This window comes from Mus musculus, chromosome 13, assembly GCF_000001635.26.
Source record: "Mus musculus strain C57BL/6J chromosome 13, GRCm38.p6 C57BL/6J".
Taxonomy (NCBI): Eukaryota; Metazoa; Chordata; class Mammalia; order Rodentia; family Muridae; genus Mus; species Mus musculus.
This window is the reverse complement of record NC_000079.6, coordinates 54,316,975-54,339,873: the sequence shown is the minus strand read 5'-3', so window position 1 is coordinate 54,339,873 and position 22,899 is coordinate 54,316,975. Positions and strand designations below refer to the sequence as shown.

The 22,899-nt window shown below is 49.4% G+C and overlaps 1 protein-coding gene and 2 long non-coding RNA genes across 5 annotated transcripts in view; 2 read left to right on the top strand and 1 right to left on the bottom strand.

The window, feature by feature from the left end:
* LOC115488208 overlaps positions 1 to 22,899 on the top strand; it is a 112,561-nt gene that overhangs the window by 59,560 nt on the left and 30,102 nt on the right. For both annotated transcript variants that reach the window (XR_003950718.1, XR_003950717.1), the window contains exon 2: positions 12,010 to 12,166. This is a non-coding gene — a long non-coding RNA (uncharacterized LOC115488208). The remainder of the gene's footprint in view (positions 1 to 12,009; positions 12,167 to 22,899) is intronic.
* Positions 1 to 22,899, bottom strand: part of Cplx2 (complexin 2) — an 81,960-nt gene that overhangs the window by 44,050 nt on the left and 15,011 nt on the right. The window lies entirely within an intron of this gene.
* Positions 5,749 to 10,971, top strand: Gm52068. Its single transcript, XR_003950716.1, has 3 exons — positions 5,749 to 6,765; positions 7,297 to 7,456; positions 8,078 to 10,971. It is a non-coding gene; the product is annotated as a predicted gene, 52068 (long non-coding RNA).

The window sequence follows — 22,899 nt, the reverse complement described above, 5'->3', positions numbered from 1 at the left end:
CCATCTAGAGACTGCCATATCCAGGGATCCACCTCATAATCAGCTTCCAAACGCTGACACCATTGCATACACTAGCAAGATTTTGCTGAAAGGACCCAGATATAGCTGTCTCTTATGAGACTATACAGGGGCCTAGCAAACACAGAAGTAGATGCTCACAGTCAGCTAATGGATGGATCACAGGGCTCCCAATGGAGGAGCTAGAGAAAGTAGCCAAGGAGCTAAAGGGATCTGCAACCCTATAGGTGGAACAACATTATGAACTAACCAGTACCCTGGAACTCTTGATTCTAGCTGCATATGTATCAAAAGATGGCCTGGTCGGCCATCACTGGAAAGAGAGGCCCATTGGACACACAAACTTTGTATACCCCAGTACAGGGGAACGCCAGGGCCAAAAAAAAAATGGGAATGGGTGGGTAGGGAAGTGTGGGGGGGTAGGGTATGGGGGACTTTTGGGATAGCATTGGAAATGTAATTGAGGAAAATACGTAATAAAAAATATTAAAAATTAAAAAAAGAGTGTGTAAGGATGCCTGCTTTCCATGTGTGTGTAAGCAGGGGTGGTGCCTGGAATCCTTAGAAGGTGGTCTCGGGACATCCTAGCCATGTCCAGGACATGCAAAGAGCCTCACGAACCTGCTGTGGACCTCAGGAGAACTGCATGGGAAAATATGGCCTAGCAGGCTTTCCTTACTCTGCCTCTACCCAAATACTTCACCTTCAAGGACGGCTAGCCATTTAGCTTTCCAATGAGACAGACATTTTCTATTTAAGATGAACAGGAAACACAGACTCTTTGAAGGGATTGTAGGCTCTAGAAACTCAGATACTAATTGGCTTCTCCAGCAGGTCCATCTGGTGGACAAGTTGGATACACCACCCTTGCCTTGTTTTCCCTGGTAAATACTCAAGGAGAAGATAAAGACTTAGAAACGTTTCCCCGGTGCTCCCACCACACTAGGCATTACACTGGGTTTGCTCTTGTGACTTGCACCTTCTGCTGTCAGGTGACAATCCCATTTCTCATAGGTAGTGTGCTCAGCTTGCTCGGGTCCGTGTGCCTTGCGGAGTTAGAGCCAGAGTTCAAATCTTGTCTGTCTGAATCCAAGTTGAAACCCTTAAGATAGTGGCACCTGTGGTTCAGCGAATTAATATGGAAGGGGTGACTCACACTGGCTGAGGCAGTGGTGGTGGGCTTAGAGACCCGAATCTGCTCTCATTCTCTAAGGTGGCCCATGAGACCTGCTGTGGAATCTTGGGACTTCAAAGAACACAGCTGGAGACCCAGGTGGCCACAGGTGACCAACTCCACTAGAAAAGCCCAGAGCTGAGGCCTGTATGGGCAGACCGTCTGGGTAAGGGACCAAAGAGGAAAGATACAAGAATAAGAACACTAGCTATGGTTGCCCTTGCAAAGGGAAGGGCGCAATGGTGCTGGCTTCATGCAGCCCTCAGGACGGGGGACTCCCGAGGGTGCTCCCTGACCATCGAAACAAAACTCACAGGTCCACAATTATGTTTACTGTCATCATTTCTTAGGGAACACATCTGAGATTTCTTTTTTTGTTTTGTTTTGTTTTTTTGGTTTTTTTTCGAGACAAGGTTTCTCTGTATAGCCCTGACTGTCCTGGAACTCACTGTGCAGACCAGGCTGGCCTCGAACTCAGAAATCCACCTGCCTCTGCCTCCTGAGTGCTAGAATCAAAGGCGTGCGCCACCACGCCCAGCACATCTGAGATTTCTTGATAAACATGGCAAGAAACAAAGGATTATTATTCTACCATCTGGAATAATTTTTGAGCTACATAAATTTTTAAAAATAAATATACAAGACTTTTTTTCTTTTTAAATAGCTTCATGATGACGAGTTGTAATCTTGCTTAATTACTTATTTTCTTGTTTTTATTCATCTCTTGAAGTCGATTGCGAGCTACATGGTGAGTAAGCCCCTCTGCTGTTCAGTGTAGCATCACAGTTCCTGGCCTAGTGGCTACTCCATGGTACTGTTTACAAAAGTCTGAGTGACTAATATCTAAGAGCTTCGGAGGGTCAGGCGGGGTGATCTGGAGTTTAAGGTCATCTCGGGCAATGCAATGAAACCCTGGCTCAGAAATGAGTGAATAAAATCCAAACATAATTGATGGACCAGGCGGGCCAACAGGGAACATTATCTTCCTTTTGCAGATAAGACAACCAAGGGCCGAGAGAGGTTGAAAGCTCCCATGGTCAAGCCATTGCTGGAGAGCTAAGGCCTCATATGGACTCAGCTCCCAACTCTGTTAGCGGTACAGCAACAATGCCGTGAATAAATGTATTTATTAAGCCCTAATCTTCCTTTTGGATGTCAGGCTTCGAATCTTTCGGTCTAAAAGCCACCAGCCTGTCTGCAGAACAGGACACAAAGACAGGGAAGTCTCTCTGGGGCCGGAGGATTAATCAGTAATTAGTGTGCAGAACCCTTTCCAGACAAATGTTAAGTATTATCAGTATTTAAATTTAGTTTCATCTTCCTGCATCCTCACAAGAGGGAACAGATGGTCCTGGCTTCAGGTGGAGAGAAGGAGGGCGGGACCAAGTGGGAAGTTAGCAAGGCTTGGGTTTCCAATTAACTCCGAGGAGCCGTGGGTGGTGGGAGGCCTCTCCAGCCTCAGCCTAGCCAAGATGACAGGGAGGCTGTGTGGCCTCCTAGACACATGGGCCGTGTGCATCTCAGATCTCCAGTTGGCGACACTGCCTTGAAGGGATGGAAATGAAACCAATTTCAGAAGGCCCAACCTGCCTCAGCTCTTCTTCCATCCTTTAGGAGACCCAAGCCAGGGTCTTGTTTCCCCAGGAGAGGTTCCTAAGACAAAGACCACTTGGGGTTAGAATCTTGTAGATAGATCTGAACTCAAACTTTGGTCCTGCTACCTGTTTTGGACCTTGTGTCTATGACAGTGGCATTAGCTCTGCCTGCCTTACTCAGGAAGGGGGATCAGATGGGGCAATGGCTGTGTCAAATGAAAAGGCCACCAGTGTGGGGACAATGATTCCTTTCCTGTTTCCTTCCCATTCTCACCCAAAACTGCTGTCCATAGACTGCGCAGGGACTGTGACCAGAGGTGGAAGTGTGGACAAACTGCAGATATCCCACCCAGGTTTCCTCCCAGGATGATTTGCCAGTAGGTGGACAAACACCCTGGTGTTAAAGGTGTCATCTTGCCACCTGGGGGTGGGGGATGGGGGATGGGGGGTGGGGAATGGGGGGTGGGGGAAGCTTGCCTGAGATGCTGGGACAACCCAGAAGAGGGTTAGTGAGGCCGGAGAAAGCTGGCTTCCTGGACACTCACAGTGGGTGCAGGCAACACCTGAACGTCCACACGATACAACATTTTACTTTCATTCAGTCGTTTAAAAAAAAACAAACACTTACAATGGAAGCTTTTCTGTCTGCGAGCCACCTGCAGTAAATGACCTTTGATTTCAGCAACGGGGTTAACTCAGATACGAGCTGCAGTGAAGACCGCATAGGTGGTTGGGTTAACTGTGCTCTTACACGGTGCAACTTACGCATCTGTGTCCCTGAGTGGCATTGGCTGTGGTTTTCTTATAGTGTCCTTGTCTGGCTTGGGGATCAAGCTATGATGCTTCTGAAAGACTTTTCTACACTTCCCAGGCTGGGCTAGGTGACCCCTTTGGCAACTCTGTCCCCTGTGCTGGTCTCCCAAAATGACTTGGGAAGGTTCTCTGCTGTTTTCTGAAAGATTTTGAGTAGAATTCCTATTATTTCTTCCTTAAACATTTAATTGGATTTACTGGTGAATCACGTTTCAGATTTTTGATGCTATAAATTACATTTAGAAAAAAAAAAAGAAAAAAAAAAAAAAAGAAGGAGCTGTTTGGCCCACTATTTCTGGCTTATGTGTTGATTGAACTATTTTCCAGCGTCTTGTTTCCCAACATTTCCCCTGGATTCTTGTTTGGGGCTGTACCAGGCTCCAGTAAATGTAATGTGATCTAAATTTATGTGTTGTGATTTTTTTTTTCAGTTTTTACTTTTCAAAAGACACAACAAATTGCTTGCAATCTGTTTAAAAGAAATGAAAAGGAAAGAGGTTCACTCTGCTCCTATGCTGACATGGGCAGCCTCCTCTGGTGTCCCAGACTGGCCTCCTCTGCTCCTGCCTCCTGGCCTCTGCCTGTACTGCTGCCTTTCTCTCAAACACCTTCCCTAGAGCCTGGCCTGGTTTGCTCCATTGGAATAACACTTCTGTAAGACTTTTCTACCCCCCCCCCCCAGGCTAGTAGGTGACTCCCTTGGCAACCCTGTCCCCTGTGTTTGATCTACTCGGGCACCAACCACGTTAAGTTCATGAATCACTTAACAATGCAGACACATTCTGAGAACCGAGACGTTGTGCAAATGTCACAGAGCACTTACAGAAACCTGGGTGGGGCACAGCAGTTATTTGACTGGCCTACAGCCACCTAAAGATATGGGAAACTTGAGATGGGTGACAGAGAGGGGCAAAGCTTGTCACAGGCACCCTGGTAAACTTCCCGCTGAGTAGAATGTTCATTGCTCTCCATGACGATGGTTGTCACCACTGCACTTACATCTCCGCGTGGCTCAGGCTGTGTTTCCGGTACTTGGTGACGACATCTCAGTGTGTGTTTGTGGACCCTGAGACTCAGAGGGACTTGTCAAGCTCTGCAAATGGCAGAGCTAATGTCAAAGGCTGTACCTCTTGGTTCCGAATCCAGGGATTCCTCCGAGTTTCAGTTCCATGCCAAGATGGTGGCAGCCTGGGGAGGTCTTAGGGGTCACATGTAAGTAGACTCTTACAAATGCAGCCAGAGAGGGTGTTCTGGGGAGGAAGGACAGACAGACATTTCTCCATCTGTGGGCTGAAGCCATGCACTTGTAGAAGATTCACTTTCAGGTCATATGGGCTCCCCGGTTAGCAGGAAAGGGGACGTGAGGCAGCAGCCACATCCATCATCATCATAATCACCATCATCATCACCGTCATCACCATCATCATCATCGTCCACCTTGCTTCCTAAGGGCCTGGCTGTTGAAGCTGGAGTGTCTCCTCCGGTCTGGGAACTTGCTGACTTTGGGGATAGGATCAGTTACTCTCTGTCCAGTCTCTGAAGTCCAGCCCAGATCTATGTTGTCAAACTTCCAGACCACAGCTTCCAGACCATATACAGCAAAACAGGGCTCTTACAAGATGCACAGGCTGGCATCTGGAGTTGCCTGAGCCTTTGATCTATTGTAGACTGTTCTTTCTCATTTCTGCCTAGATCATCTTCAGGCCTCAGCTTGGGTGTCCCATCTCCAGGAAGCGTTTCAGATTCTCCATGTTGGGAAGGAGAGTTTCTGGTATACCCTCCTGCTTATCCTTTAATTCTGATGTGTTATTCTGGTGTCTTCTTCTTCTTCTTCTTCTTCTTCTTCTTCTTCTTCTTCTTCTTCTTCTTCTTCTTCTTCTTCTTCTTCTTCTTCTCCTTCCTCCTCCTCCTCTTCCTCTTTTCTTTCTCTTCCTCCTCCTCCTTCTCCTTCCTCTTCCTTCTCCCTCTTGGCCTCCACCTCCCTTCTTCTCCCCTTCCTTTTCTCTCCTCCTCTTCTACTTCCTCTTCCTTCTTCTCCTCTTACTCCTCCCCTCTCTTTTTCCTGAGGCAGAGTCTCTTTACATAGTCCTAGCTGTCCTGGAACTCATTATGTAGATCAGGCTGTCCTCGAACTCAAGGAGATCCATCTGCCCCTATCTCTCAAGTGCTGAGATTAAAGGCGTGCCCCACCAGACACTTTGTGCTTGTGATTACTGGCCACATGTTCTTGGAGGTTAGGGCCTGGGCTCCTTCAGTTTCTCCATCCTGACAGCCAGTGGTTTTCCTTTGCAAAGTGAGGGTGACAATTCCTCATCAGAGGCCTCACACTAGAGACACAGCAATGCATGAGGTTCTAAAAGCCCTCCAAACTCTAGAGATGACATCAATGCAGAGGAAACATGTTTTCTGGGCTAAAGTTGAAAAGCAAGTGCCAACTGCTTCCTGCCTGTGGCTTGCTCAGGTGTTCTTTTAGTTTGGGCCATGAAGAGTTCTAGGTAGAGTACTTTCCTGATGGTATGAAACCCTGAGTCAGATTCCCTTAGTTTTCAATATACTGCCCCCCTCCCATTACCTTGACTCTGACATCAAGCCTGTTGGGTTTACATTGGTTCCACTAGAGAGGAGGTCTCTTTAAGTCTGAGGGCTGACCACCTCCCTCCCGCCATGCATCCCCCATCACCGCAGGCTTTTCCAAAGCATAGGACTGACATCTCAGGAGTCCAGCAAGATGAGAACAGACTAAAGAACAGCTCCTTCAGTGTTAGCAAAGCCTAGACTTTCATCTGCGCACAGAGCGCAGCTCTCAGAGGGAACCCAGATTCAGCACCGCATGAACCTATTCTGGTGTGGAGGGCTCTGGTCAGGCTCGGTTCGTTCTCCTGTCTCAGCCCTCCACTTCCTTTTGGGCATTTAATTTCCTGTGTTGTTGCAAGGATCCATGTCTGGCACACCACACAGAGCTCCCACCTCTAGCCAGGCCTTCTCTGTTCCTCACTGCCCTGGCCCAAGGCCAGGCCAGGAGGAAATGGAGATTTGCAGTGCCACCTTCCTTCAGACACAGACCATGCTCTGACTCCCAGAAACTGTTTAATGCTCAGGAGACGTTTGCTGAAGGATGAATGAATTCCAGATGATGAGAATGAATGACTGAATGGATTTCAGATGGTGAGTACAACCGGAGTTTGCACGAGAGACATGGAGGGCAGAGCCAGCAGATCAGGGAGAGGGGGCAAACTTCTCTAGAACAAGCAGTGGGGGGGGGGGTAAGATGCTGGCACATAAACTGCGCCCCCAGCTTGGAATGCCCTTTCTCATTCGATGTCAGACTTGTTTATTTGTTAGATTCTGATGCAAATATCGCTTCCTGATGGGCTTTCTTTAGCCCTCTGGACAGAGTCAGTTGCTTCTCCCTCAGTGTCTTTTTTTGGGCCTCCGTGTCCATATCATCATGGGCCCTTTTAGCCTCGTGCCAAAGTTTTCAGTTTACCTACATGGCCTCCTGTTATAGTCTGAGTTCTTGAAGGCAGAGGCCATGTCCCACCTCTTGGGATTTCCATGGTCTCAGAACCGGATGGCTAACCAGTTGAGTTAATTTTCTTTCCACACAAGGCCTGGCGGGCTAGCCAGTGTTCTAGTCAGAGTCCATACCACGTGCCTCAGATGTTTCTGTTCCTCTCCCTCCCCCTTGGAGCTCAGTAGGTGGGTGGTCCAGTCAGTCTCATCCATGAAAGAAAGCAGGGGAAAAGCAGCTGCTGACCCTGGAGATGGCGCTTGCAAGGGCCGCCACGTGACCAGGCTTCTCTAGCCAAGAAGCACATCTGGGTTCCGGCAGTCTCTGCAGCTAACTGGCCTTGGAGTAAGTCCCTCTTTCTCTCTAAGCTTCCATTGCTCTTCTGTGACTGGAGCAGTGGGAGGGAAGGAGCTGAGCTGCAGTGAAAGCCAAAGTTCCTCCTACTTCTAGAAGTCAGTGTGTTTGTTTCCTGGGATTCTTGGAGACGGGCGGACACACGCAGATACTCATGCATACGCACACCGCACGTGTGCGCACGGGAGCAGATATATACAGGGATATATAATACATAAGTGCAGGAGAGTCACATCACCGTGACATGCGGACGTGGATGCATGTGCCCCAATAGCACATTTGCATAGGATGTAGACACTTCCAGGCTGCCAGATTCCTAGGCAGGACTTCAAGGCTGAACGCACGTGGTTGCAGTGGGGACCCCAGGCACACATGCACAGAACATTCTCCTTGGGAATCCGAGGCCCCTCCCACTAGTGGACATGAGGTCTTTAAAGCGGACCCACCCCCTCTCCTCTGGCAGGCGGTTGCCCTCATCCTCTCCCACACCTTTTGGGCAGCTGCTGATCTCTGGGCAGGGTGGTCCACATGGGAGAAGATAGGGATAAGCTTATCTCCCAGGTTACTGCTGAGGGATGCTGCTGTTTAAAAATAACTTCCTGCTGTTTCCAGGAAAGCTCTGGGGAGTGAGGATTCCAGAGACCAGATTTGCCTGTTTCCATGCCTGCCTGAAGAACCCCATGGAAAGGGCTCCTCGGGTGACCACCAGAGTCCCTGTTGCTGCCCGGTCGCCTGTGGCAGAGGAAGAAATGAAGGGTGGCTGGGGGTAGGGGTGAGGGTTGGGCTGTTGCACATGGAGTCTTCCTTCCTGGAGGAAGGTCGCCTCACACACCACCTAATAAACAACTAGAGCAATAGCACACCTTGGTGACTTATACCTGGTTGACTATGCTTCGTGAGCACTGGTGTTAGCAGGAGAGTGGATCGAGTCATGTCTCCCTTCATCTCGACTGTGAGAGTGAAATCAGGAGATAGGCCTGCCATCTCTTCTGCTCCACAGGCCTTACCTACCAGCAGAGTCACATGACAATCATCACCATCACCCCCCCCACCACCACCACTACCCCCCCTCCTGCCTGATACACTGCCTGCTTTCTTCCTTATTGTCCTCCCTAGCCTCCTTCGGGTACATTGTCCGTCGTTTGCCCTCTGGCTCACCTTGTCTTTCTACTGAATAACTAGGCACTCCCTCCTTTCATCTTTAGAATCTCATTGAGCTCAGAGGGGCATCAGGCAACTGGGGTGGGTGAGGGGGACCACCAGCCAGTGACCAGATTCCATTAAAGGCAAAGGACACTGCCGCTTTGATGGAGCAGAAACTGGGAACTGGCTGCTGGCAGGACCGGGGCGTAGCCTGATTTTTCTCACATCATGGTGAATCTCGTGGCCTGAAACTCGGTCTCTTCAAGAACCCTGAGGAGACATTGTCACAGTGGTAAGGGTCTGAGCCTATCTTTGTGAGAGCCCTGGCAGACACTGTCATGGTGGTGAGGGTCTCATATTGCCCCTGGGAGAGCCCTGGGCAGGCACTATATGATGGTGTACTGGCTGGTTGTGTGTGTCAACTTGACACAAGATGGAGTTGTCACAGAGAAAGGAGCCTCCCTTGAGGAAATACCTCCATGAGATACAGCTGTAAGGCATTTTCTCAATTAGTGATCAAGGGTGGGAGGGTCCAGCCCATTGTGGGTGGTGCCATCCCTGGGCTGGTGGTCCTGGGTTCTATAAAAAAGCAAGCTGAGCAAGCCAGGGGAAGCAATCCAGTAAGTAACATCCTTCCATGGCCTCAGCATCAGCTCCTGCCTCCAGGTTCCTGCCCTGTGTGAGTTCCAGTCCTGACTTCCTTTGGTGATGGTCAGCAGTGCGGAAGTGTAAGCTGAATAAACCCTTTCCTCCCCAACTTGCTTCTTGGTCATGATGTTTGTGCAGGAATAGAAACCCTGACTAAGGCAGATGGTAAGGATCTGCTTCTCTGCCCTGAGATGAGAGGTACCTTCTTGATTTCTTCCTCTGTATTCTGGGTCCCATCCTGTCTATATTATAGGATTATATCAGGGAAAATCTAGGTGTGTCCAGATGGGGATCTGGGGTGAGGAGCTATTCCTAGAAGAATGTTGATGAGACCAAGTCCCTTGAAATCAATAGGCAATGGAGAGACCCAGAGAGAGCAAAAGGGTGACTTTAAAAATCTCAGAAAGTTCAGAAGGTGACACAGTAAGGTCAGAGGGCAGGTGAAGCTCTGGGCCCTTCTAATACCCACCCCATCCTACAGAGAGACTTGTAGCTCAGGTCTGACTCTGGCTTACAGTCCCTGATCAGGAGTGTCTCCTAGGAGGGGTGGGCAGGCCCTCACCTATCCTAAGGAGGGAATGCGACTCCAACACTCTGACCACCACTTGTTAACGGGTCACAAACAGTTGCTGGCACCTCTGAGTCTCAGTCTACACAGGTTGGAGAAAGCAAGGCCCCCTTTTCAGGGCTGTCAAGGAGCCTTGGATAGTTTGCAGAAGGACTGCGAGGGATGCGCTTTCTAGCACTGGGTCAGACCTATTTCCATCTCTAGAGCTGACACATGTCTGACCTTAGCAGACTAGACTGTCATGGGGCCTAGGCACGGCAGGGAGGGGGCAGGCCCAGGTCAGCATGTCTGTTGGGGTGCGAGGTGCTGTTGGCTCAGACTTCACTCTCTGCTTTTCACAGGGGAGGTGTTCCCTGTGGTGGTGAATCTCTAGACAGAAGGCCAGACAGAAGCTGCCCGACATCTGCAGCCTGGCTCCACAGACACCAGACACTGGGAGCTTTGAAATGTGCAGTGGTGTGACGCAAGAGAAGAGAAATCATTTTGAAGAGGAAGAGGTCCTAGGGGTTATCTTGGTCACTAAGGCTCAAAGAGGGATATATTTCATCCAAAGCTACACAGCAAGAACAGTAACGAAGCTAGAAACTATAAACAATGGTTCAGAGACCACATTGCTGGGGAAAGCTAAGGTCATTTGGTCTGACTTCCCACCCAAAAGTCCTTTCTAGACACTTCCAAGAACAAGGAGCTCACTACCTTCTATGACAGTCTGCATTTTATAACAGCTAGCTAGCTAAAAACCTGGAGCTAAAAAACTACACCCAGTCACGAAATCTGCTACCCACAAGATTAACAAGCACGGCTCTTTATGCGGACCCTCTACAACAGAGCTTGCACATGCAGAGTCTTTGTTTGGCCGTATTGTGAGCCTGTGGTCCCCTCTTAATACAGAGGCGTCCAGACCCTCCCTCACCGGCCACTGAAGAGCACAGTTTCTCAGAATGCAGGGCCAGACTTAAAGAGGATAAACCATGGGACTCCCAGAGGCTGCCTTGCAGCGACTGTTCAATAAATGTAATAACAATTAGGTATTTTTTTATCAGTGGAAACAAAATTGACTCAGAAATAAAAGGAGGATTTTAAAGGCATTTTCCATTCCTGACTTTCATGGAAGTCAGTTAAGTTGTCGAGCAGATAAAAGCATACAAGGGCCGGGGGTGGGGGTGGGGGATGTGTGTGGGGGGGTGGGGGTGGGGGATGTGTGTGGGGGGGTGGGGGTGGGGGATGTGTGTGGGGGGTGGGGGTGGGAGTGGGGGATGGGGGTGGGGGATGGGGTGGGGGTGGGGATGGGGGTGGGGGTGGGGGTGGGGGTGGGGAGATGCAGTACCGTGCAGGTTTTGGGAAGGTAAGTCTGCCTATGCCAAGCTGTCAGATTATTAGAGCTAAAATGGCCTTTCCTCACTGTAAACCCCACTGGGTCAGAGTCGGGGTCTTTCTGTCCCCATGCCTGCCAGAGCTGGCTGACACACACTGGAGCAGAGGCACAGACACATGGGTAGTTCTGGGTGGCTGGTATTTCAGTGTGCACAAGGTCAAATACATCCGTCTGTCCATTCAGCCTTTGGACTTCACATGTGCTTTCGTATTATAGCTGGTATAAATCGTGGCATGGGTGTTAATGACTGCAAATTCTGGGCCGCCCTGGGCAGCCCAGTTGCTCCAGGAGTATGAAATGAGTTCTTTGTCTTGCATTCCATGCTTCTGTGCCCCCCTTTTTTTTGTTAGTAAGGACACCTCCACTTATTCCTGGGGAATAGTTTCTCCCTGGTCTCTTTTTGCATGCTTTGGGAGTGCTGAGGTCCAGTCTGGGGCACCACTAGAGGGACACCATTTGGCCAGTCAGTGTAATTCTCCTGCACAGAGCTACACTGAAGTCTGATGTGGCCCACAGTTCTCACTGTCCTCCCTGTAGTTTCTCCCTCAAGGCTGAGTGTTCCATGAGGGCAGGGCCAGGCCCCTTATGTCTCTGAGTCCTCAGAGCCCTACCCACATTGGGAAGGCTTCAGAAACCTTTTGCAAGGTGGACTCCTTTATCCAGGCTTCTCTTTAAGTCATTTAAATCCCTCTCATCACTCAGGGTTTAAAAACATTAAACAGAAAATTCCAGAACTAAGTATTTCTAAGCTGTATACCCTTCTGAGTGGTGGGATGAAATCTCAGACCATCCCATGTTCTCTCTCCACAGGTGTGGTTCTTCCTTTTGTTCAGAGTACCAATGCTACAACATCAGGACCACTTTGTTATCACTGAGCAACCATTTTGGTCATCAGAGCATCTTGTGCCACATTTATCGAACTTCCCCCATCCTGTGGTACGGCGTCATCCAACATCACAAGAATCGAGTGAGTTCGGGCTTTGGGATATATCTATCCCCTATAAATGTAAGGCATGGCTGTTCATTGAATTTCTACCTGAGGAATCGCTCACTGCTCAGTCACAAAGTTACCAAGGGCTCTGTGTGTGTGTGTGTGTGTGTGTGTGTGTGTGTGTGTGTGTTAACTTTCTTCACTTAAAACAACTTCCAGGGAGAGACCAGTCAACCACTCAATTTCTACTTTGTCCAAGAAAGAGAAGGAAAGGGGACAGCTATCTCCTTAATTTTTAGGAGCTGAAAGTTCACTCCAACTTCCTCAGGCAGCCTTTGGAAGGAGACAGGTTTTCCAGGGATGTGTGGAAAATGCCAAGCCATCTCCAACCCAGCATAGAAACAGACACAGAAGCAGCTAGGAGAGCATAGCTGGGAGAGCCATGGCGCTGGGGAGGCGCTCTTGTCCCATCTTCAACTGTCATCTTAGAAGCATCAGGCCAGAGGAAACTGATAACAGAGAACAGCAACAGTCTCTTGTTCCACTGCCCAAGACACTCCGGAAGACAGAAGCAATCAAGATGGCACATCCTGGCTAAGCCAGCTTCATGGGGAAGGATGGAAGGGAGAAGAGGCTGTTGGTCCCAAGCAGTGTGTTGGGATGAGTGTGGGGCCCCAGCTAGTCATCTCTTCTAGTCCTTGGGATAGATGGGATAGATGCCTGGTATTTGGGAGCCAGATGAAATCCCGGGGGAAAGAATTTCCCAGGCAGTTTGGGGTGAGTTTGAGGAGACTCCTAGTCCCTCAATTCCCAGTTGGTTGGCTTTTGCATGCCGCAGAGCCCCTTGAATGCTCAGTTTCCTATGTGTACCAGGAGTGAGTAAACTTGCCTCTAGGGGACACTGTTGAGTCTGGGGTGTGTGTGTGTGTGTGTGTGTGTGTGTGTGTGTGTGTGTGTGTGTGTGTATGTGTGTAGTGATGGTGCTGGCTAGAATACTACTTCCTCTCCTCATTCTCCGCTACTAAGGTCTCCTGGGTAGCTGATCTCTTTGCCAAGTTCTAGGTCAGTTAAGCCTGGAGGGGCCAGGCCCTGCTTTCAGATCTCTCTCATCCCGCCACCGAGACAAGTCCATTCTTGTTTCTGGGTCTCAACTGTACAGTCTGGGTAATGAGAGTGCTGTGCAATGTCCCTCTTCCGCAAGCTATGGCTTGCCTGTTTCTGAATTTCTTCCCATGGTAGGATACCAATGGAGGGTATCTGGCAGCTAGGCAAGCTGACTACCGATTTTGTCTTATTTCTTCACTTTGAGTTAGAGTAATTTCACCTTGTGGCTTACCTCTTGCTGATCAAAGCCCTGACTGGCAGTTAAGTGCCTTTGATTAATAAAAAATGGGGGAAATGAATTAATCATGATTTCAATTCGGCGTGTTTGGGGAACATACTCTTTAAAAAAAGCCAAATCTGCTAGGGCCAGGAGGGGAAACACTGTGTGTCTTTTGGGGTGAGAGAGTGGGACCAGGAGTATATGTCTGTGGAGTGTCCGGTTGTGGACGGAGGACCCGTGCAACAGAAGGCAGCCCGGTGCCACTGCTTGGACAGGAGGCTTGGTCCCTTTAAGGCTCCTCTCTCTATCTGGAGCCCCAGGCCTGTGCGGAGGAGGACATGCATTATTGAAAGCGCATTTCAATACCTATTCTCCCCCTCCTCCTGTGGGTGGCAATCACAGTTTACATAATCTGTCTCTCTGTCCTCCTAGGCAGCTGCTCCCTTCTGCCTGAGTGGTTGAGGAGGGGAGGGAGGAGAGGGGAGAGCTATTAACTCTATGCTGCCACCTCAAGTCTCAGCCAAGGTGTCTTGTATCGAGGGGTGACAGCAGATCTTGACCCTACACAGTCCCAGGCTCAATAGTTCCAAGTGACTTCCATGTACACTTGGTCCCACTCCCATGATCTTGAGTGATTGGATGGCTCCCATCCTAGTATCCTTGTAAATAGAGCTACCTCTCTGTCTGGGGTACAGGACCATGCCCCCATCAGGACCATATCCCTATCAGGATCGTATCCCCATCAGGACCATGTCCCCATCAGGACCATATCCCCATAAGGACCATGCCCCCATAAGGGTCATATCCCCATAAGGGTCATATCCCCATCAGGACCATATCCCCATCAGAACCATGTCCCTATCAGGACCATATCCCCATCAGGATCGTATCCCCACCAGGACCATATCCCCATAAGGACCGTATCCCCATAAGGGCCATATTCCCATAAGGACCATGCCCCCATCAGGACCATGTCCCCATCTCTAGGTCCCTCTTCACCTAGTATGACTCATCCATCTCTAGGTCCCTCTACAACCTGCTTGTGTGGCAGCGGTTGACTACCTTGTAGTTCAAGTTCAGCAAACTCCAAACAGCCCTTATCGGCTTTCTCCTGAAGCATTGCTCCTGCATTTGTCCTGGCTCTGTCTTTTCTCTTCCTGTCACTCAGGAAGCCATCGGCTATACATCCATTCACTACTGAGGCACTCAGCCATCCATCATCCTTACTACCGTTCCTTTATCCACCTTTGTATCCATCCATCTAACCATCTTCCATCTGTCCGTCTATCCACTCACTATTTACTAAGAGTCTAGCATTTGTCAATATTGAGAGCACAGTGACAGACAACAGATGCTAGATCTGTCCCTCTCTATTCTTAAAACCCTGTGAAGACAGCATGCAGGTGAGTAGACTATTGGACTAAGCAGGAGAGTGTGGGAGAGGGTGAAGCACTGCAGAGGCAGAGGAGAGGCACCCTGGCACTCGGGAACCTTGGTGGATAGTGAACACTTGTTTTGAGACAGGGTTTCTATGGGTAGCCCTGGCTGTCCTGGAACTTACTCTGTAGACCAGGCTGGCTTTGAACTCACAGATCCATCTGCCTGCCTTTGCCTCCTGAGTGCTGGGATTTAAGGTGTGCGCTACCAACAGCCCTGCTTGAGTGCCTGTTTGAGGTGATGATACCCAAGCAGACCCCTGATTGCGAAGGAGGGAACCCAATTCTCTCCTCAGGGTCCCTTGGCTCTACTTCCTGTGACTTTCCCTTCCTTCTCTTCTTCTACCTGGTCTTATTTGGCCTGGGTTGGAAGATCACATTATCACCAGCCTTGGGGGACAGAGTGTGACCAGGACCTGGCTGTGGGAATGGGGTTAGGGCTTAGTCTGCTGGCGTTCAATCCAGAATACCACTGGCCCTGTGGGAAGCAGGCTGCCCATTTCCACTCAGGTTCCTGGCTGGTACAAAGGGGGTTTAGACAGCTGGCCAAAGAGTGAGGAGCACAAGTAGAGACCAGATGGAGACAGGAGGGCAGACCCGTGTGTTCCCAGCAATGGCAGACTGCCTTCCCTTTAAGCCTTTTGTAGTTGTGCTCTGTCTGTCATTTGCAGTCAAAGGAGCTCTCATTAACAGCAAAGATCCTCAGCAACAGCAGGACACATTTCCACATCCTTTGTCTTATTTGATTTCACAACAGCCCCAGGAGGCTGTTTATAGGTGCTGAGACACAGGCTTAGACAGTCCAGTCAGCAGATCTAGACTGGGGGGTCTTTAAATCCTATTCCTTACAGCCCCTGATGGTGAATACTGAGAGGAAGCAGAAAGGATGTCAGACAAAGACTTAGGTTTGAGAGGAAAGGATGGGTCAAAGGGAACCAAAGACAGCTCGGAAGGAAGCCCTGGTCTTTGAAAGAACTTCTGTGGGTGGAAGCGAGCCGAGTTTATAAGGGAGTGAGTCAGAAGCAGAGAACTATAGACAGGGAGGGGAGGTAACAACATTGAGGTTCGCTACATTCTAGCCAAATGAGTTGAGGACCGAGCAACTGGTGTCCCAGAGGGGGCCCTACTCTCCACAGCCAGCCTGTATTTTATTGCTTGACCATATTTCAAGATCTGACCTTCTCCAGCAAGCATCCCCTGAGTCCAGTCTCCTTCCTGGAGACTCCCCAGTCCTCCTCCTGGGTCCCCTTTGTCACGCTGGTCACATTGGTCCCTTTGGTTCACCTAGTATGACTCATCTGCCCCTGAGGAAGTCTACGCCTTGCTTGGCTCTGATTAGACCCAAGCTCCTAACCCCATGTCTGGCACCCAGGCGGGGCTGAAGGTATATTTTTAAAAAACGGTTTATTTGAAGGAAATGAATTCCAGATAAGGCATAAAGTCAGGATATGAGTCTGACAGAGGACAGAGTAGGGAAAAGCAATCAACACAGACAGAGACCAAGCCAGCGAGGAATATAGACAGGGGAGGTGGAGGTCTGAGGAGAGACCTAGAGTGCGGCTGAGGGGGTAGCTCAGAGCCCATTGGACTTGTACGGCTCGTCTGGCCTTGGTTCTTGGAAAGTTCTTCATCCTATTTTGTGGGAGTACCATCTGGAAAAGATCCAGTTTGCCTAGAATCTTGTAGAACCGGGAAGAATAATCCTAAAGGATGGGTGTGGAGAAGTCAGTGTAACAAGAGTTCTTGCAGTTCCTATTCCTGCCGCTGGGGGCATGAGATGCAAGACAGGTAAAAGGATGACGCAACCACCAAAGGTGGGAAAGGGCCCCAGCCCAGAGCAGCCTGATCTCTTGGCACCGCTGCATCCTGGGCCTTTCCCAGAGAGTCTGTGGTGTGTGTGACCCTATCTTTCAGTAACTGCGTTTGGATTCTAACTCGGGAAAGGACCCACCTTCACAGGCTGCTGGTCTGCAAATTCTCCCCCTCTGCTCTGGAACCAGATGGCTGACCGACAATCCCTGTCTACCGCAGCTTTTGTCTTTATCCTCTATGGTCCTGAGTACCGTCCAAAGTAATCCTATTTATTCTGTCCATCTGCTTGTTTATTGTCTGTCTCTCCCACTGTGAGAGACTCAATGGCAGGGACTCTGTGGGTCTTTCAGTGTCTAGCCCGGCACCTGGAGATGCTCACAGAATGGCTAGGCAAATTAGTGAATGGGAGGACGGGTGGATGGGTGGGGCGGGGATTGGATGTGCTTGGAGGTGGAGTTGATGAAGCATTTCACCGAGTAGGGCTCCAAAAATAAAGGCATCCGAGCTGTGAGACGAGAACCCTTGAGAAGAGAAAAGGCCCTTCCTTCTAGGGCTAATTGCTTGCTCTGAGCTGAAGTACAGCAGCTGCTGGGAGACCAGACACAGGGAGGTCCCTAGGGAGGAATGCAAACCCAACCCCCGGGACACCTGCTCTCTGGCAGAGAGGAAACCCGCTAGGGGCTGGCTGTCGGCTGTAAAGGCAAAGGCATTCTAATGTCACTACTTAGAGATGAGGGAGCCCCAGCACTGGATTGGGCAGGATGAGGGGCACCGGTCCTAGAACTTGTGGAGGAACATGAGCGACTGTGTGCCAAGAATCCCCAGGGGGTACTGCTGGACACTTCTTTCGTTTTGTTTGTTTGTTTCTTTTTTGAGACAGTGTTTCTCTGTGTAGCCCTGGCTGTCCTGGAACTCACTCTGTAGACCAGGCTGGCCTGGAACTCAGAAATCCGCCTGCCTCTGCCTCCCAAGTGCTGGGGTTAAAGGCGTGGGCCACCACTGCCTGGCTTGGACCTTCTTTTGTTTGCTTGTTTGTGTGTTAAGTCCATCTCCCCCTCATCCCCCACCAGCCTTCTCACCACAGCTCAGAGGAAGACTACCAAAGCAGATAAAGAACCCGGAGCCCAGGGAGCTAAAGGGATAAGCCAAGGTTCAGTTGTACAACTGTAGCCTAGACGGGACTTGATCCACTTGATCTAAATGGATAGGCACCCAACATGACACCAGGGTGGGCTGCTCATCTCTGCCAGGATTTTCGGTGTGAGGGGAGCCAAGAAGGGAGAGCAAATAGGTAAAATTACTGTCCAGCAAAATAGGGGTGATGATGTTTTTGGAATCATTCTTTGTTCTTCTTTCTCTCTTCTAATTCTTCCTGGGCCTGCCTGTTTTCATCTGAGATTGGCATAAAAATGGACACAAGGCCCCCACACATAGACTCCATTCCCATCTCCAACTGTATTGGCAAATCACCCCTACCTGTGAGATGCTGATAACAATTCTGAACCCTTAAGGCAGAGCAAGAATTCACGGAGGAAGTGGGTGCAATGTACCAACAGCCTAAGTGATGCTGAGTGAATTGGCCATAGACCCAGGCCACTCCACCTGAGACGAAATGTGGATCTTGCCCTCGTCCCGCCAGGGGCTTGAACCCTTCATGAAAGAGGGCAGAGGAATATAATCTAGCAATGAGAAAGAATCTTAGCTCTAATAGTGAGCGAATGAAGTCAGAGGCTTGAGTTCAATTTTGGCGTGACTTCACTGATATGAAATTCGAAACCAAATCAAGTGCTCCTAGGAGGTTAGCCGTTGAGGCGGTGGTTCCTTTCGTGGGGCAGGTAGGGGCTGTGAAGTGGAGAAATGGGGCTGTCTGTGGTAGCGTCCCTTCCTGGTTTGAGTGGGTTGTATCGGTACAGTCCGGTGTGGAACTCCATGGAACGCTTTGCGAATGCAGGAGAGCAGTTGAACTAGCTTCCTGTGTGGAAGGCGTGGTTCCCAAGGAGGCGTGGCTTAAAGACCGGGTTTTGAGAGGGAACAGGCTCATGAGAACTCTGTCTATACCAGCGGAGTAAGTCACTGATGGTTTAGAGCTGGAGGACAAGTCTCCCGAGGTATATCCTGTAAGAGTCTGTCCATTTCCTCTGTCCCTGCTTTCTGGCTGACCGGTGGCAAGCAGTTCTTCCTCTGTCTACTCTGCCATGGCGTTACTCCTGCATCAAGTCTAACAGCCACAGAGCCAATCACCCACGGAACGAAACTTCGGAAACCTTGATTTAAAATAAATCTTTCCTATTTTACAAAACAAATTCGTCTTAGCTTATATGTATGCGTGTTTGGTGTGCACATATGTGCAGTACACACGGAGGTCAGAAAAGGGCATTGTACACATCCCTCCGACCCAGAACTGGAGTAACAGGCAGTTGTGAGCCTCCATGTGGGTGCTGGGAATTGAACCTGGGTCCTCTACAAGAGCAGCAATATGCTCTTAATCCCTGAGCCACCCCTGCAGCTTTTTCTTCCTTTTTGAGCTGATCTTTGGTGTTTTGTGACAGCGATAGAAGCTGACTAACATAGTCATATTTCAAGATTTTTTTCTGAAAAATAATCTAAAAAACAAGGATTAAATAACTCCATCTATGGTTTGATCTTAGCTTGGGACGGGACGGGACGGGACGGGGTGGGGGGGGGGGGTGTTTCAGCTTTGTGGCTATTCACGTCTTAAACAGCAGGGGGCAGTAGGTAGGCCTTCCACACACCAGGCTGTTCGCCACCCTCTGCTTTCGCCTCTCCTTTCCTGAGTACTTCTCCCCTGGGGGTCCATATGCTCCCTTGCAAGCTCCCATGGCCCTATCACATACCTTCATTTATCTCTGCAGTTCTCACGTGGGTTATGATCGATATCCTGCTAGTTCCCCAGCATCAGGACCAGTGACAGATCCATTTCTATGTCCCCATGTTGAATTTGCTATGTAGGCCAAGATAGCCTTGAATTCAGAGATCTGCCTGCCTTAGCCTCCTGAGTGTTGGATTAAGGGTGTGTGCGACTAGATCCAGTTTAGAAAACCATTATTATTTTAGGCTCCTATTTGCCTTACCAGGGAGTCCATTATTTAATTCAGGTAGAGCCTTCTTTGCTGTCCTGTGATACACTTTCTAGAAATTTCTATTTTCCAGGATAAATGACCCTAATTTACATATTTATACCCTCTGTCTGTCTGTCTGTCTGTCTGTCTGTTGGTCTGTGTGTGTGTGTGTGTGTGTGTGTGTGTGTGTGTGTGTGTTTGTGAAGCACAAATGGCTTCATAGCCCCTCTCTTGATCCATCACCTCCATCCTTACCACACTTAGTTCATAAGAACAACTTCTGGAGGCCAAGGTGGTGATTGGTCAGGGGGAGGGGCAGAGTCTTTTTCCTTAAACCTCATTCCCTGGGGACACCAGATCCTCTCATTACACAGAGAGCAGGATATTGGAGGTGGGGGTAGGAAGCTCTTATTCCTTTCAGCAGAGATATGCAAATGAGAACTGGCTGACAGCACTTAGGAATTTCTGTTGGGACCCTAGACTCACTGCCTCCAGACGCAGTGGAAGAGAACTGACCTCAGCGGAGGCCTTAGGGTGCACTGGCCCTTTAAGAGCACAGTCTCATAGACTGCAAAGACTGTTCTCGCCTGGTCTTCCTACCTTTTAGGACGCCCTACATTAAACACGCAAATGAAGAGCTGCTTCCACATCGTGACTATGAGGAACCCATTGCTATGTGAGGATATTGGATCCTTGCCTGAGACACTCTGGGAATTTAAGGTCACCTCTGGAGCCCCAGACACTGTCTGCAGGTCATGGTCCTTGTACAGGCTCAGTGAATATATGCTTTCACCAATTTCTCCATCTCGAATAGCGAGGAGGCTAATGAGACTACTCTGGCCATTGGCTGAGGTGAGACTCAATGGCTATGACTTCCAGGCTGAGGTGTTTAAGGGGAACAGGTGGGCTCTCTGCTCCTTCCCCTGCTGCATATGACGCGAAGCTAGTCTGCCTCCCAGAGTTGCCACTTGGAAGGAAACTCTCCTCGTTTCCCAGGTGATATCATGTGAAGGAGAAATGACCACTACTCTGTCAAACCACACACAACCAGCCTTTATTGGTCACCACAGTGCAATCTAGCCATCATCCACAAGTAGCCCCTCCTCTGTCACTGCCACAATACCATAGTAGGCTAGCATAACCCAGCACAGTGACCCCTCGGAGCCTGCAGCCCAAGAGAAGCAGACAAGAAGCAATGAGTGTTTAGAACAGAGAGGGTCGCTATTGTGACAGGAGGTGAATGGGGCCTGTGGATGTCCAAAGAAGGGTGACAAGGCAGAGGGAAGGGGAGAGCATAGACTTTCTACAGGAAGTGATATGTCAGCTGAGTTATAGTGGAAAAACAAGTGAATTTAGCAGCAACCAGCTGGTAGATATTGTTCAGTCAGCACAATATTAATATGTTTTTTGTTAATTTGATAATATTTAAGAACGAGTTTCTCGTAGACGTCTGGATTTGACATTTCACTTTAAAATGAATATAACAGAATGACTAAGACCCAACCAAAACAAAACTTGATTTCCTGGTTCTCAAGTGCCAGCTTTGAATATGACAATGTCAAGAGACTGGACATACCATTTGGATTTCCTCAGCCATGTGCTTCTTGGACCTTCAGCAGTGAGGTCAAGAGTCACTGGTTCAACTTCCTTATCTTCCCTAGAGCTCCAATCTAGAAGATTCTGGAAGTCTGAGGGGGTCAGGAGCCCATGCCCTGACCCCTGATTGGTATGGTAACCATGGTCCAAGCCAAACTGAGCACAAGGAGACCCCAGGGACCGTCCTCGAGAGTCAGGCAGAGAGAATCTCATTGTTGGGGCTTCCTTGGCTCTTCGGAAGGGACCACTACTAGCTTGGGCTTTCTGGAGTGCCTCCTTCTTTCCTTTGGTCTCAGCTCTTTCTCAGTGTGAAGTGCTGCCATGCTGCCGGGTCTAGCTTTCATGCTTTCTCTTGGCCAAGAGTACACAGCCAGGCCTACTGGGCTCCCCGGAGACTGTGACTCCCAAGCTCAGCTGTGACTGATGCATCCCACAGGAGGCCTCAAAGTTGCCGTCTCAGCTCCTCTTCCAGAGCATGGCTGTTTCTTTGACTTCTAATCTTGCTGGGCCTGGCAGCTAGTCTTCCCACTGAGCCCACGGGCATCTAACAGCTTCTGGGAACCCACTTTGTAGAGACCCGCACACCTTGCATCTGATGCTTATTATCAACATAGCTGAGTTTATACAAGACCCTTTGAGGGCTGATGTGAACCGTTTGGGGTCGTACCTCATTCTTCAGAATGCTAAGCTCGCTCAGGCTACCTCTTCCTGACCCCAGCTCCCTCTTAGGGGACCCCGCAGTCATTCTTTTTAAGATTAGCTTTGCTAGATACCAGCAGCCTGAGATCTGTTCCAGCCCTAACTTCTAGCTATGGTCCAGGCCCTACTGACTGTCAGCCAAGCTGCTCTCTTGGTCCTTAAACCTCTGGCTCAATCAGGAAACCGTAGGAACTCACCTCCCCAGCAATATTCCTCTTCCTCAAGAGTCTGCATGATTCCATCCAGGAGATGCCCCCAAAAGGTGGTAGTGTGATAGTGAGAGACATCCCTGCCTATGGGCTAGCCTGGGCTCTGAGCTAAGGAACTCCTACAGTGTCCCCACTCCTTCAGTGCTTCCTTAGTCAAGGGCTATCTTGATCTCTCTGACTCCTGTACATTTTGCTTATAGTGCTCCACAGTTTGTACCTATCAGGAAGATTTGTTTCACTGTATCATCTTTAATATAGATGCCTTTTAGAAAAGGAACACAGATTCATTTTAAGCAACAATCCAGTATGGACCCTTCTTGATTTACTATGGGGTCCTATCCTGATAAATTTATTGTAAATCGAGAATATTGGAAGTAGAATCACATTTAAACACCTTCTTTATGGAATGCCCCAGATTAGCACTGCAGATCATGGTGGAGGATTGTGTTTCTCTTTGTAACTGGGTGGCTGACTAGGACCTGGGCTCTCTGCCATTGTTGGGCAGTGCTGGAGACAGGTTCACACAGCATACTGATAGTCCAGGAAAAGATCACAGTTCGAGATTCCAAGTATTACTCTGTGTGTGTGTGTGTGTGTGTATGTGTATGTGTGT